The following is a 14,395-nucleotide window of genomic DNA, read 5'->3' as shown; positions in this document are numbered from 1 at the left end:
CATATTGTACCATGGTTTTGAACTTTGTCCACTGATCCTCAACACTATCTGCACTTGAGACAAAACTTTTGTGTTGAGCCGTCAGGTACTCTGTAATCTGCTTTTTGTCACTTTTGCTAAACAGAAAAATCTTCCTACCTGTTTTAATATTTCTATTTATGGCTGAAATCATCGACGCAGTAACCGCTTTATGATCGCTGATTCCCTGTTCTGCATTAACTGATTCAAATAGTTCGGGTCTGTTTGTCACCAGAAGGTCTAATATATTATCGCCACGAGTCGGTTTTCTGTTTAACTGCTCAAGGTAGTTTTCAGATAAAGCACTTAAAAATATTTCACTGGATTCTTTGTCCCTGCCACCCGTTATGAACGTTTGAGTCTCCCAGTCTATATCCGGCAAATTAAAATCTCCACCCAGAACTATAACATGGTGGGGAAATCTACTCGAAATATTTTCCAAATTATTCTTCAGGTGCTGAGCCACAACAGCTGCTGAGCCAGGGGGCCTATAGAGACATCCAATTACCATGTCTGAGCCTGCTTTAACCGTGACCTTCACCCAAATCATTTCACAATTCGAATCTCCGTCAATTTCCTTTGTTGATTTATTATTATTTCTTTTCCTTTAGCTTTAGCTTGTTTTGCTTCTCGTTTAGCTGAAACTAATCGTACTCCTTTTGATTTTGCTGAAGGGGAATCTGAGTTAGTTTCAGGATTTAATTTTGAGTACGGTGCGGGTGGTTTTACTTTAATTTTTTTAGCTGAATATACTAGAATTGTCTTCATAAGAATATTATTGGCTTTAATTTTTTTAGGTGGTGATTTTTATTCTTTTATATTTTTTATTAAGCTTGCTATTATATCTTTTGGTTTTATTTGGGTTCGTGGAACATTACCACGGTTTTGTTATGATAAATTAATGTACTTAGCTTGAAAAAGTTTTTTACCTTTATCTTTGAATTTTTTTATTTTCTTTGTTGGTTTAAAGATTTTATTTATCTCATTTGTTTAGTGAAATTTTTTGAGAAAAGTTAATAGAAGAGTTAAACTTCTAATTTTATGTTTTCAAAACATATGCTTTTCCTAAGCTAATTAACTTTATTCCTTAATTAATTTATCGCATGCGTTTGCGACATGGACATTAATTAAGAAATATGTAAAGTAGATAATTGTTAAGATTTGACCTGTTATAATATAAGGTTCTTCAACAGGTCGTTTACCAATTCACGTTAGTAAGCATACAACAACTACTATAATTCAGAATAAAATTTGATTAATAGGGTAAAATTGAATGCCTCGGAATGGTGTTTTATTATAAAATGGTAAAATTATTAAGATTCTAATTGATAAAAATAATGCCTCCTAATTTATTAGGGATAGATCGTAGAATTGCATATGCAAATAGGAAATATCACTCTGGTTGAATGTGAACTGGTGTTACTAATGGGTTGGCAGGTACAAAGTTATCTGGATCTCCTAATAGGTAAGGATTGATTAAACATAGTATAATTAATAATGATGTTATTATTACAAATGTAATAGAATCCTTAAAGGTAAAGTATGGATGGAATGGAATTTTTTCAATATCTCCATTTAGTCCAAGAGGATTATTAGATCCTGTTTGGTGAAGAAAAAATAAATGAATTGCTGCTATAGCAGCAATAATAAATGGTAATACAAAATGGAATGTGAAGAATCGATTTAATGTTGCATTATCAACAGCGAATCCTCCTCATACTCATTGGACTAAATCTGTTCCTAAGTAAGGGATTGCTGATAATAAATTAGTAATTACTGTTGCACCTCAAAAAGATATTTGGCCTCAGGGTAAGACATATCCTATAAATGCAGTTGCTATAACTAAAAATAAAATCACTGTACCAATTATTCAGGTATGTATATATATATATATATAAGATCCGTAGTAAATTCCCCGTCCTACATGTAAGTAAATACAAATAAAAAATATAGATGCTCCATTTGCATGTAAGGTTCGGATAATTCAACCATTATTTACGTCTCGGCAGATGTGTACTACACTACTGAATGCTATTTCAATATTTCATGTATAATGTATAGCTAAAAATAGTCCAGTTACGATTTGAATTACCAAACATAACCCTAATAGGGATCCAAAATTTAATCAAAATGAAATATTTGTTGGGGCAGGTAAGTCAATTAAAGAGTTATTAATAATTTTAATTAAAGGATGTCTTAATCGTAAGGGTTTATTCATTAGTAATTATCTTATTTTACGAATAGGTCCCTGATTAATATTAGTGATTTTAACAACTGCTAGTAGTGCTAAAAATAAATAAATTATTATTATTATTGTAATAGTGAATGTTGGTCTGTTATATAATTTTTCTAAAAATATTGTTATTTCTTGATAATTGATTGAATTATCAATTTTTATAGTTTTGGTGTTTTTGAAAAAGTCTATAAATATAGATATATCTAGAATAATTAATATTGATATGATAAATACTCACATTATTAATTAATAATAATTATAGTAATTGATTTAGGCTGAAATATTTCGTTTGATGCACTTCTTGTAATGTAAATAAATAATACTAGTATACCACCAAGAAATGTTAAAAATAAAATATATGATAATCAATATCTTTCTATTATTGTTCCTGTTATTAATCCAACTAGGAAGGTTTGAAGGATAATAAAAAGCATTATTGATATTGGGTGTCTTAATTTAATAAAATTAATATTTATTACATTTGATAATGATATAATTATTATTTTGATCATTTCAGGGGTTAGTTTATTTAAATTATCGGTTTTGGGGACCGATGATGGAAGCTTTTCCACCTCTGAAGTTTTAAAAGTGGGGGCTGGACTTATTTCCGGTTTACAAGACCGGCGTTTTTTTTTAAACTATTAAAACTAATGTTTATATTCTCTATTTTTACTTCTTTATTGATTTATTTTGCTGGTGTTTATGTTTTTTCTTCTAAACGTAAACATTTATTAATGGTTCTTTTGAGATTAGAATATATTGTTCTTTCTTTATTTATATTAGTTATTGTTTTTCTTATTTAGTTTGATTATGATTATTTTTTTCCTGTTATTTTTTTAGTTTTTTCTGTTTGTGAGGGTGCTTTAGGTCTTTCTATTTTAGTTAAAATAATTCGTTCTCATGGTAATTATTTTTTGTAATTCTTTTGGTTTATCTTTAAGTTAAAGTATTTATTTATAACTATTTTTTGATCCCTCTTTGTTTATTAAATAATTATTGATGGTTGGTTCATTCTTTAATGTTTCTGTCGAGTTTTGTGTTTATAATTTGTGTTTATTCATATGCTGATTTGAATATAATTAGATATATTATTTTGGTATTGATTATTTTTCTTTTAGTTTAATTTTGCTTAGATTTTGGATTTGTTCTTTAATAATCACTGCTAGAGGTTCAGTTTATTTAAGTTCATATCATTCTAATTTTTTTGTTTTTTGGTTTTCATTTTAATAATTATGCTTTACTGTTCATTTGCTAGATTATGTCTTCTTTCTTTTTATATTTTTTTTGAGGCTAGATTAGTTCCTACTTTACTTTTAATTTTGGGTTGGGGTTATCAACCTGAGCGTTTGCAGGCTGGTGTTTATTTAATTTTTTATACTTTGGTTGCTAGATACCTTTATTATTAGTTTTATTTAAGGTTTATGATTTTTCTAATACTTTATATTTTCCTTTATTAGTTGATTTTGGTTCTTATTATTTTATGTTTTATGTATTTATAATTTTGGCTTTTTTAGTTAAGATACCTATGTTTTTGGTTCATTTATGACTTCCTAAGGCTCATGTAGAGGCCCCTATTTCAGGTAGAATGATTCTTGCTGGTGTTTTATTAAAGTTAGGTGGTTATGGTATTTTTCGTGTTATAAAGGTTATTTCTTATTTGGGTTTAAAGTTTAATTATTTTTGATTATCTTTGGGTTTATCTGGGGGTGTTATTGTAAGATTTATTTGTTTTCGTCAGGTTGATTTAAAGTATTTAATTGCATATTCTTCTGTTGCTCATATAAGAATGGTTATTGGTGGATTGATGACTATGAATTGATGAGGTTGTGTAGGTTCTCTTTCTCTAATGGTTGGTCATGGTTTATGTTCTTCTGGTTTATTTTGTTTATCTAATATTATTTATGAACGTTTAGGTAGACGAAGATTATTAATTAACAAGGGTATAATTAATTTGATGCCAAGAATGGCTTTATGATGATTTCTTTTAAGATCATCAAATATGGCTGCTCCTCCTTCTTTAAATTTGGTAGGTGAAATTAGATTATTAAATAGAATTATATCTTGATCTTCTTTTAGATTCTTTGCTTTGATTTTTTTATCTTTTTTTAGAGCTGTTTTTACTTTGTATACATATTCTTATTCTCAGCATGGAAATTATTATTCTGGTGTTTATACTTGTTCTCTTGGTTATTTTCGTGAATATCATCTTTTACTTTTACATTGATTGCCTTTAAATATTCTCTGTTTAAAGGGTGAATATTTCTTTGTTTAGTTTGCTTAAGTATTTTAATTAAAAATATTGTTTTGTGGAATCAATGATATGAAGTTTTTCATCTTAGGCCGTGAATTTATTTTCTATTTGTTCTTTGAGTTTTTTTTCTTTGTTTTTTTCGAGAACTATAATTTTTATTTTAGGTATTTATTATTTAATAATTGATTATAGAGTTTTTGTTGAGTGAGAGCTTTTCAATTTAAATGGTTCTATAGTTGTTATAACTTTAATTTTGGATTGAATATCTCTTATTTTTATATCTTTTGTTATATATATTTCTTCTTTGGTTAATATTTTTTAATATTTATTCTTTCTATAGGTTTTTTAATTATTAGTCCTAATTTAATTAGAATTTTATTAGGTTGAGATGGTTTAGGTTTAGTTTCTTATTGTTTAGTTATTTATTATCAAAATGTAAAACCTTATAGTCCTGGTATATTAACTGCACTTTCTAATCGTATTGGTGATGTTGCTATTTTAATTTCTATTGCATGAATGTTAAATTTTGGTGGTTGAAATTATATTTATTATTATGATTTTATTTCTAATTCTTTTGAAATAAAGCTCATTACTATATTAATTGTTTTAGCAGCTATAACTAAGAGAGCTCAGATTCCTTTCTCTTCATGACTTCCTGCTGCTATAGCAGCTCCTACTCCTGTTTCTGCTTTAGTTCATTCTTCTACTCTTGTTACTGCTGGTGTTAATTTATTAATTCGTTTTAGACCAATATTAGATACTTATAATTGTGGTCGATTTTTACTTTTAATTGGTTGTATAACTATATTTATGGCTGGATTGGGCGCTAATTTTGAATTTGATTTGAAGAAGATTATTGCTCTTTCTACTTTAAGACAACTTGGTTTAATAATAAGAATTTTGGCTATGGGTTTTCCAAAGCTTGCATTTTTTCATTTATTGGCTCATGCTTTATTTAAGGCATTATTATTTATATGTGCAGGTTCAATAATTCATAATTTGAAGGATTCTCAGGATATTTGTTTTATAGGATCAATTGTTAATTTCATACCTTTAACTTCAGTTTGTTTTAATGTTTCTAGTTTATCTTTGTGTGGAATACGTTTTTTAGCGGGATTTTATTCAAAGGATTTAATTCTTGAGATGGTTTGTTTAAGATGAATTAATTGTTTAATTTTTTTCTTTATTTTTTTCTACTGGTTTAACTGCTTCTAATTCTTTTCGTTTGTTTTATTATTCAATATCTGGTGATAATAATTTTTATTCTAGATTTTCTTTTGATGATAAGGGTTATTATATTTCATTTGGAATAATTGGTCTATTGTTTGTTGCTGTTTTTGGTGGTAGTCTTTTATCTTGATTAATTTTTCCTATTCCTCATGTGATTGCTTTACCTTATTATTTAAAGTTTTTAACTATTAAAGTTGTTATTTTAGGTGCTTATTTAGGTTATCTTATTTCTAATTTTGATTTTTCTCATAATTTATTTTCTTTAAGTATACTTTCTTTTGAAACTTCCTGGCAGATTAAAACTGTGTGCCCGACCGAGACTCGAACTTGGGACCTTTGCCTTTCGCGGGCAAGTGCTCTACCATCTGAGCTACCGAAGCTTCGGTCCCGAGTTCGAGTCTCGGTCGGGCACACAGTTTTAATCTGATAGGAAGTTTCATATCAGCGCACACTCCGTTGCAGAGTGAAAATCTCATTCTGGATACTTTCTTTTGTCAGATTTGCTGGTTCTATATGATTTATACCTTTTCTTTCAACTAAGTTTATTAGATATATTCCTTTAAAAATAGGTTATTATTCATCTAAGTCATTTGATTATGGTTGGGGTGAATTACTTGGTGGTCAAGGTTTATATAGATTATTTATTTATTTAATTGGTTATATTCAAGGTTCATATGATTCTAATTTCAAGATTTATCTTTTAACTTTTATTTTTTGAATATTTATTTTGGTAATATTATTTTTCGTTTACTTAAATAGCTTATAATTAGAGCGTGACACTGAAGATGTTAAGGAAGTATTTTTACTTTTAGGTATTTATAAATATAGATATATTATTTTTACAGTGAAAATGTAATGTTTTATTTAAACTATATAAATTTTAGAAATGTTAACGGAGTTTAACCGCTAATATAAAAAGTTATCAGCTTTCATATTGGCTTTACATTTCCTTAATTGGGAATATTATAGTTCAATTATATTATTAACAGTAATACGCCTCTTTTTGGCTTCAATTAATAAGAATAAGGGTAGTATATACCAATCTTCCAGGTCGAAACTGACTGCTATATTTCGCTTCTTATTCTATTTAAGGTTGATTGATATTATCAATACTTTTTGAATGCAACCCAAATGTTATGTTTAACTACAACCCTTTATTCTGCTCATTGTAATGCTCCTTGATTTCATTCATGGCATAGTCCACCTAGTAGAACTAGAATAAAAAATATTGTTGATACTGTTCAGATTATAATGTCTGATGTTTTAAAAATAATTACAATTGGTAGAATTAGTGCAATTACTACATCAAAAATTAAAAAGATTACTGCGATTAGGAAGAATCGTAGTGAGAATGGTATTCTTGCTGATCTTTTTGGATCAAACCCACATTCAAATGGTGATCTTTTTTCTCGATCATTAATTAATTTTTTTGATAGTGTTGTTGCCAGGATTATAACAATTATTGGAATAATAAATCTAATGAAAACTCTTGTGGATAGAATTAGAATTGTTTCTCTTGATTTATATCAAGCTTTCTGATTGGAAGTCAAATGTACTATTTATACTAGAAAAACAATTATCTACCTCATCAATAAATAGAGATATATAAGAATAATCATACTACATCTACGAAGTGTCAGTATCATGCTGCTGCTTCAAATCCAAAGTGGTGTCTTGGTGAGAATTGATTTATTGAGTGTCGAAGTAGACATGTTGATAAAAAGATTGTTCCAATAATTTCGTGTAAACCATGGAATCCTGTTGCAACAAAGAACGTTGACCCATAAACTGCATCTGCAATGGTAAAAGGTGCTTCTCAATATTCATATGCTTGGAGTATTGTAAAGTATAGTCCTAATAACACTGTGAAGAATAATCCTTGTAGTGCTTGAGTATCATTAGATTCCATTAAACTATGATGTGCTCATGTTACTGTTACTCCTGATGCTAAAAGAATAGCTGTATTAAGTAATGGAATTTGTATAGGGTTAAAGGGTTGAATTCCTATTGGAGGTCATAGTATTCCTAGTTCAATTGTTGGTGCTAATCTTCTTCTAAAGAATGCTCAAAAAAAACAAACGAAAAATAATACCTCTGATGCAATAAATAAAATTATTCCTCATCGTTATCCAAACGATACAAATCCTGTATGTAATCCTTGATATGTTCCTTCTCGTACTACATCTCGTCATCATTGAATTATGGTTAGTAGGGTAATTCCAAATACAATTATAAATAAGTTAATATTAAATAGGTGGAATCATTTTGCTAGTCCTGATACTAGGACTATTGCTCCAATTGCTCCTGTTAATGGTCAAGGTCTATAGTCTACTAAGTGGAATGGGTGGTTTGAGTGAGTTGTTAACATAGGTTTAATATACTTCTCTAGAATATAGAGTTCTTAGAATTGAGAAAACATAGGCTTGAATTATTGCTACTGCTGATTCTAGAATTAATAGAAGTATTTGTCCAATAATTAGTAATGAGATTAAGTTTATTGCTATAGATGGTCCTGTGTTTCCTAACAAGGTTAATAATAAGTGTCCTGCAATTATATTTGCTGCTAACCGTACTGCTAATGTACCTGGTCGAATAACATTACTAATTGTTTCAATTAGTACTATAAATGATATTAATGCGGGTGGTGTACCTTGTGGTACAAGGTGTGTAAATATATGATTAGTATGGTTAATTCATCCAAATAATATAAATCTTAGTCATATAGGTAGGGCAATTCCAAATGTTAATGCTAAATGTCTTGTTCTAGTAAAAATATAAGGGAATAATCCTATGAAATTGTTAAATAATATTATAATAAGAATTGAGATGAAAATGAATGTGGTTCCATTAAATGATTTTGGTCCAAGTAGTGTTTTAAATTCATTATGTAAGGTTAAATTTAGTTTATTTCAGATAATGTTAATTCGTGATGGTGTAAGTCAAAATAGTGATTGGATTAATAATAGTCCTAGAAATGTTCTAGTTCAATTTAATGATAAATTAAAGATGTTAGTTGATGGGTCAAATGTTGAGAATAGATTTGTTATCATTTTCAATTTAAGTTTTTTATTTCAATTGTTCCTTTTTCTGCTCTTTTAATAAGGTTAGGTTTAAATGAGAAGAAGTTTATTTGATTAAACAAGATTAATGTAGCTGAAAATATAATGAATAGTGAGAATCATATAAGAGGGGATATTTGAGGGATTTGGATATAATTTCCCCATCAGAAGTAGTCGTTAATTTACTATTATTTGGTTTAAGAGACCATTACTTACTTTCAGTCATCTGATGAATTTCAAGGTGTACTAATTTTTTTAGTTACTTTAGATTGACACTCTAATGTTATTTATTTTAACTAACTCCTTAAATTATCTTAGATAATCACTTAATAAATAAATTTACTGAAGTTCTTTCAATTACAATTGGTATAAATCTGTGGTTTGCTCCACAGATTTCTGAGCATTGTCCAAAGAATAATCCAGATCGATTTATTGTGAATGTTCCTTGGTTTAACCGACCTGGCGTTGCATTTATTTTAACTAACCCCTAATGCAGGAACTGCTCATGAGTGTAGAACATCTGATGCTCTTGTTAATACTCGTACTTCTGTATTTATTGGTAGGATTGTTCGGTTATCTACATCTAGCAGTCGAAATCCATCATTTTCTAGGTCTTGTTCTGGTGTTATATAAGTGTCAAATTCTACGTCTATGAAGTCTGAATATTCATATCTTCAATATCATTGTCGTCCAATGGTTTTAATTGTGATTATTGCATCTACTGAATCATCAAGTAAATATAATAGTCGTAATGATGGAAGGGCAATAAAAATTAATGTAATTGCTGGTAAAGCTGTTCAGATTGTTTCAATTAAATGTCCATGAAGTATATTACGGTTAGTATAGGCAATAAATAGTATATAACTTAAGGCATAACCTACAATTACTGTAATTAATAATAATACGACCATAGTATGATCATGAAAGAATGATAATTGTTCCATTAATGGTGAAGCTCCATCTTGAAGAGATAAATTTGATCATGTTGCCATTAATAAATATTTTCTAATAAAAGGTCAAACCTTTATTTGTAGAGCTTAAATCTACTGCACTAATCTGCCATATTAGAATCTAGAGATTAATGGTAATTCTGAGTAACTATGTTCTGCAGGAGGGTTATTTTGTAGTCATTCTGTTGATCTTCTTATGTTAGCTCTAAATATAATTGCTCGGTTTGTAAGCATTCTTTCTCATATAATTACAATGAATATAATGATTCCTACAATAGAAATTGTAGACCCAATTCTTGATACTACGTTTCATGATGTATATGCGTCTGGGTAGTCTGAGTATCGTTGAGGTATTCCTGCTAATCCTAGGAAGTGTTGAGGAAAGAATGTTAAGTTTACTCCAATGAATATAATTGTAAATTGGATTTTTAATCATGTATTATTTATAGGTAATCCTGTAAATAGTGGATATCATTGAATGACACCTCCTATAATTGCAAATACTGTTCCTATAGATAATACATAATGAAAGTGGGCTACTACATAATATGTATCATGTAATACAATATCAAGTGATGAATTTGCTAATACTAATCCTGTTAATCCACCAATTGTAAATAGGAAAATAAATCCTAGAGCTCATAATAATGGTGGATTGAACTTGAATTTAGTTCCATATAATGTAGCTAATCATCTAAATACCTTAATTCCTGTAGGTACAGCAATAATTATTGTTGCTGATGTAAAATATGCTCGTGTGTCAACATCCATTCCTACTGTAAATATATGATGTGCTCATACAATAAATCCTATTAGTCCAATTGATAGTATAGCATAAATTATACCTAATGTTCCAAATGATTCAATTTTTCCTCTTTCTTGACATACAATATGTGAAATAATTCCGAACCCCAGTAGAATTAAAATATAAACTTCTGGGTGTCCAAAGAATCAAAATAGATGTTGATATAGAATTGGGTCACCCCCTCCTGCAGGGTCAAAGAATGATGTATTTAAATTTCGATCTGTTAATAATTTAGTAATAGCTCCTGCTAAAACTGGAAGTGAAAGAAGGAGAAGTAATGCTGTAATAGCTACTGATCATACAAATAAAGGTGTTTGATCTAAAGTTATACTTTTGATCGTATATTAATTGCTGTTGTAATGAAATTTACTGCTCCAAGAATAGATGATACACCTGCTAAGTGTAGTGAAAAAATAGCTAGATCTACAGATGCACCCCCGTGTGCAATAGCTCCTGCTAGAGGAGGGTAAACTGTTCATCCTGTACCAGCACCATTATCTACTATAGAAGATGTAAGAAGAAGGGTTAGTGAAGGTGGTAGTAATCAAAAACTTATATTATTCATTCGTGGAAATGCTATCTCTGGTGCACCAATTATTAGTGGAACAAGTCAATTACCAAATCCACCAATTATAATAGGTATTACTATAAAGAAAATTATTACGAATGCGTGAGCTGTAATAATAACATTATAAATCTGGTCGTCCCCAATTAGAGATCCGGGTTGACCAAGTTCAGCACGAATAATTATTCTTATTGATGTTCCTACTATTCCTGCTCATGCTCCAAATAGAAAATATAAAGTACCAATGTCCTTATGGTTTGTTGAGAATAATCATTTTTGCGGTAAGATGGCTGAATTTTAGGTGGTAGACTGTAAATCTACTTATGAGATGTTTTCTCTCTTATCATATTTAGGTCTTATATTCAATTATGATTCTAGACTGCAATTCTAGAGGTGTAAAATTTTACTAAGGCCTAAAAGATTATTCTTTTAATTATAACTTTGAAGGTTATTAGTTTGATTAACTTAAGTCCTTAGTATAATGAAATTAAGGTTGATGTTGAAATCAATCCTATTGTTGAATTTATTACTGTAATAGGAAGAATGATTCTTGATTTTTGGGACTTTATCTTTATAGATCACGAATTTTCTGTGTATGATATAATTAGAGCTGAGAATCTAATACGTATATAGTAGTAGAGTGTAATTGTAGTTAATACAACTATAATAGTATTAATAGTTGTTATATTGTTTTCTATTAACGATTGTATTACAATTCATTTTGGTAAGAATCCAAGGAATGGTGGTAGTCCACCTAAAGATAATAAAGATAAGAATATTATGAATTTAATTTCGGTTTTTATATTTCTGGCTGAATAAATTTGATTTATGAAAAATAAATTTATTTGCTTAAATAATAAAACTATAAGTAATCTTAATAGTGAGTAAATAATGAAGTATACTTCTCAGATGTTTTCTCTTACTGTTAATGATCTAATTATTCAACCTACATGTCTGATTGATGAATATGCTAAAAGTTGTCGTAAGGATGTTTGATTTAAAACTCCTATTCCCCCAATAATAATTCTTATGATAATAATTGTTCAAATAAAAGTTCTTAATTGAATACAATAGGATAAGACCATTATTGGGGCGATTTTTTGTCATGTTATTAATGTTAAACAATTATTTCATCTTGATGCTCCTATAACTTCCGGAAATCAGAAATGGAAAGGTGCAGCTCCAATCTTTAATAATAGTCTAGATCTAATTATTATTGATGGGATAAATTCTGTTTCCCATCCCATGGGATATTTTATTTGAATCAGCAATTGAAAATAATAATATTGTCGATGCTATTGCTTGGACAATAAAATATTTAATTGATGATTCGTTTATTATGATATTTTTATTTCTTGTTAGGAGCGGAATAAATGAAAGTAAGTTGATCTCAAGTCCTATTCAAACCCCAAATCAGGAATTTGATGAAATTGACAGGATCCTTCCTAACATTAATGTTGATAGGAAGAGAAGTTTTGTAGAGTTGTTGGTCATTAAAAAGGAGAGGATTGATACCTCTATAAATGGGGTATGAACCCATTAGCTTGTATAACTTACCTTTTTACATTAAGGTGTATGATGCACGTTAGTTTTTGATACTAAAGGAGGTAGTTTAATTCTATCTTATGTAATTTTAATGAAGGTAATTATATTTACTTTATTTACCCTATCAAGGTAACCCTTTAATCAGGCACTTCATTTATTTAATATATAAATCGAAAGTTTTTTTTGAAATTCTTTTATGTATTATTTTGTTTAATTAGAATTAATTTATCCTGCTCCTTTTATATATATATATATATATATATATATATATATATATATATATATATATATATATATATATATATATAATTTATATTAATATATTACATTTAATTAAAATATATAATAATATGTAATTTAATATTTAATATTATTATAATTGGATATAATAAATAAAATTATTAATTTTAAATATAAAATATTATAATAATATAAATAATTATATTAATAATAATATTATAATTAACATAAATTATCTATAATTAGATTATTTAACTAATATATATAAGTTAACTTAATATAAAAAAGGAATTCATATTAATAACATATTACATTAAATTTCATAATTGTATAAAATATATTTATTATATTATTTAACCTTTCTTTATTTATTAGTGAAAAGAAAGATTAAAAAAGAAAGAATATAATACATTTATTGCTATACATGTTCCAATTAATCTTTAATTATATATAATAGAGAAGTTGTTGTGGTCATACAGGTGAGCGTTTCTTTTTTTTTGTTAATGTTTGTGGTTTTTTTCTTTTTTTTTCTTTAAATATTTGAATCTTTTATTTTTTCCTGATTTAATAAATTTAAAAATTTCTTATTTTTAATTTTTAAAAGTTTTATTCTTGCTTGTTTATTCACTTTTTCTTTGTATTATATGTAAGTTTTGTTAGACTAAATGTTCTTTTTGCAGTAATTTGATTTAATTATCAAGTGATTTTGGATTTAGCAATTGATTTAGTATCGGCATAATTCGTGCCAGCAGCCGCGGTTATACGATTGATACAAGTGAATATTATTGGTTAAAACAGTTGTTTATACTATTAGGGCTGAAATACAAATTTGTAAGGTTAAATGTTAAAATTTATTTGTGGCCCTTTTTATGAATCTGTGAAATTTAAATAATAAACTAGGATTAGATACCCTATTATTTTAAATGTTAATTATATTTACCAGGGTACTATTAGTTAAGGTCTTTAAACCCAAAGAATTTGGCGGTATCTCATTCCATTCAGAGGAACCTACCCCATGATTGATAATACACGATTTACTCTACTTAATTTATTTGTTTGTATATCTCCGTTATCAGAGAATCTTTTTAGAGTTATAATTCTCAAGATTTATAATTATAAAATATTTCAGGTCAAGGTGCAGCTTATAGTTAAGAGGAGGTGGGTTACAATAGATTTTTGTTTATAACGGATTTGATAGTGAAATACTGTTAATGAAGGTGGATTTGATAGTAATTTAATTTATTTAATTTAACTGATATTGGCTCTGAGATTTGTACACATCGCCCGTCGCTCTCATTATTGATTATTCTATTCTATTTTAAAGTAGCTTCAATTTAGATGAGATAAGTCGTAACATATTAGATGTACTGGAAAGTGTATCTAGGAAGAGTTTCAAGATATAACTTATTAGTAAAGTGTTTCATTTACACTGAAAATTTTTCTGTGCAAATCAGGATATCTTGATTATTTGTTTTATTATATTTATTTTTTGTTTA

The 14,395-nt window shown here is 27.9% G+C and overlaps 2 pseudogenes; both read left to right on the top strand.

Annotated features, from left to right (window-relative positions):
* Positions 1 to 14,395, top strand: part of LOC126293627 (uncharacterized) — a 72,454-nt pseudogene that overhangs the window by 7,006 nt on the left and 51,053 nt on the right.
* On the top strand, positions 10,715 to 11,413 carry LOC126293626 (uncharacterized; annotated as a pseudogene).

The sequence above is a fragment of the Schistocerca gregaria genome, chromosome 10 (assembly GCF_023897955.1).
Source record: "Schistocerca gregaria isolate iqSchGreg1 chromosome 10, iqSchGreg1.2, whole genome shotgun sequence".
In the NCBI taxonomy this organism is placed as follows: Eukaryota; Metazoa; Arthropoda; class Insecta; order Orthoptera; family Acrididae; genus Schistocerca; species Schistocerca gregaria.
Note: the sequence above shows the minus strand (reverse complement) of the source record. Positions and strands in the feature narration are given on the sequence as shown.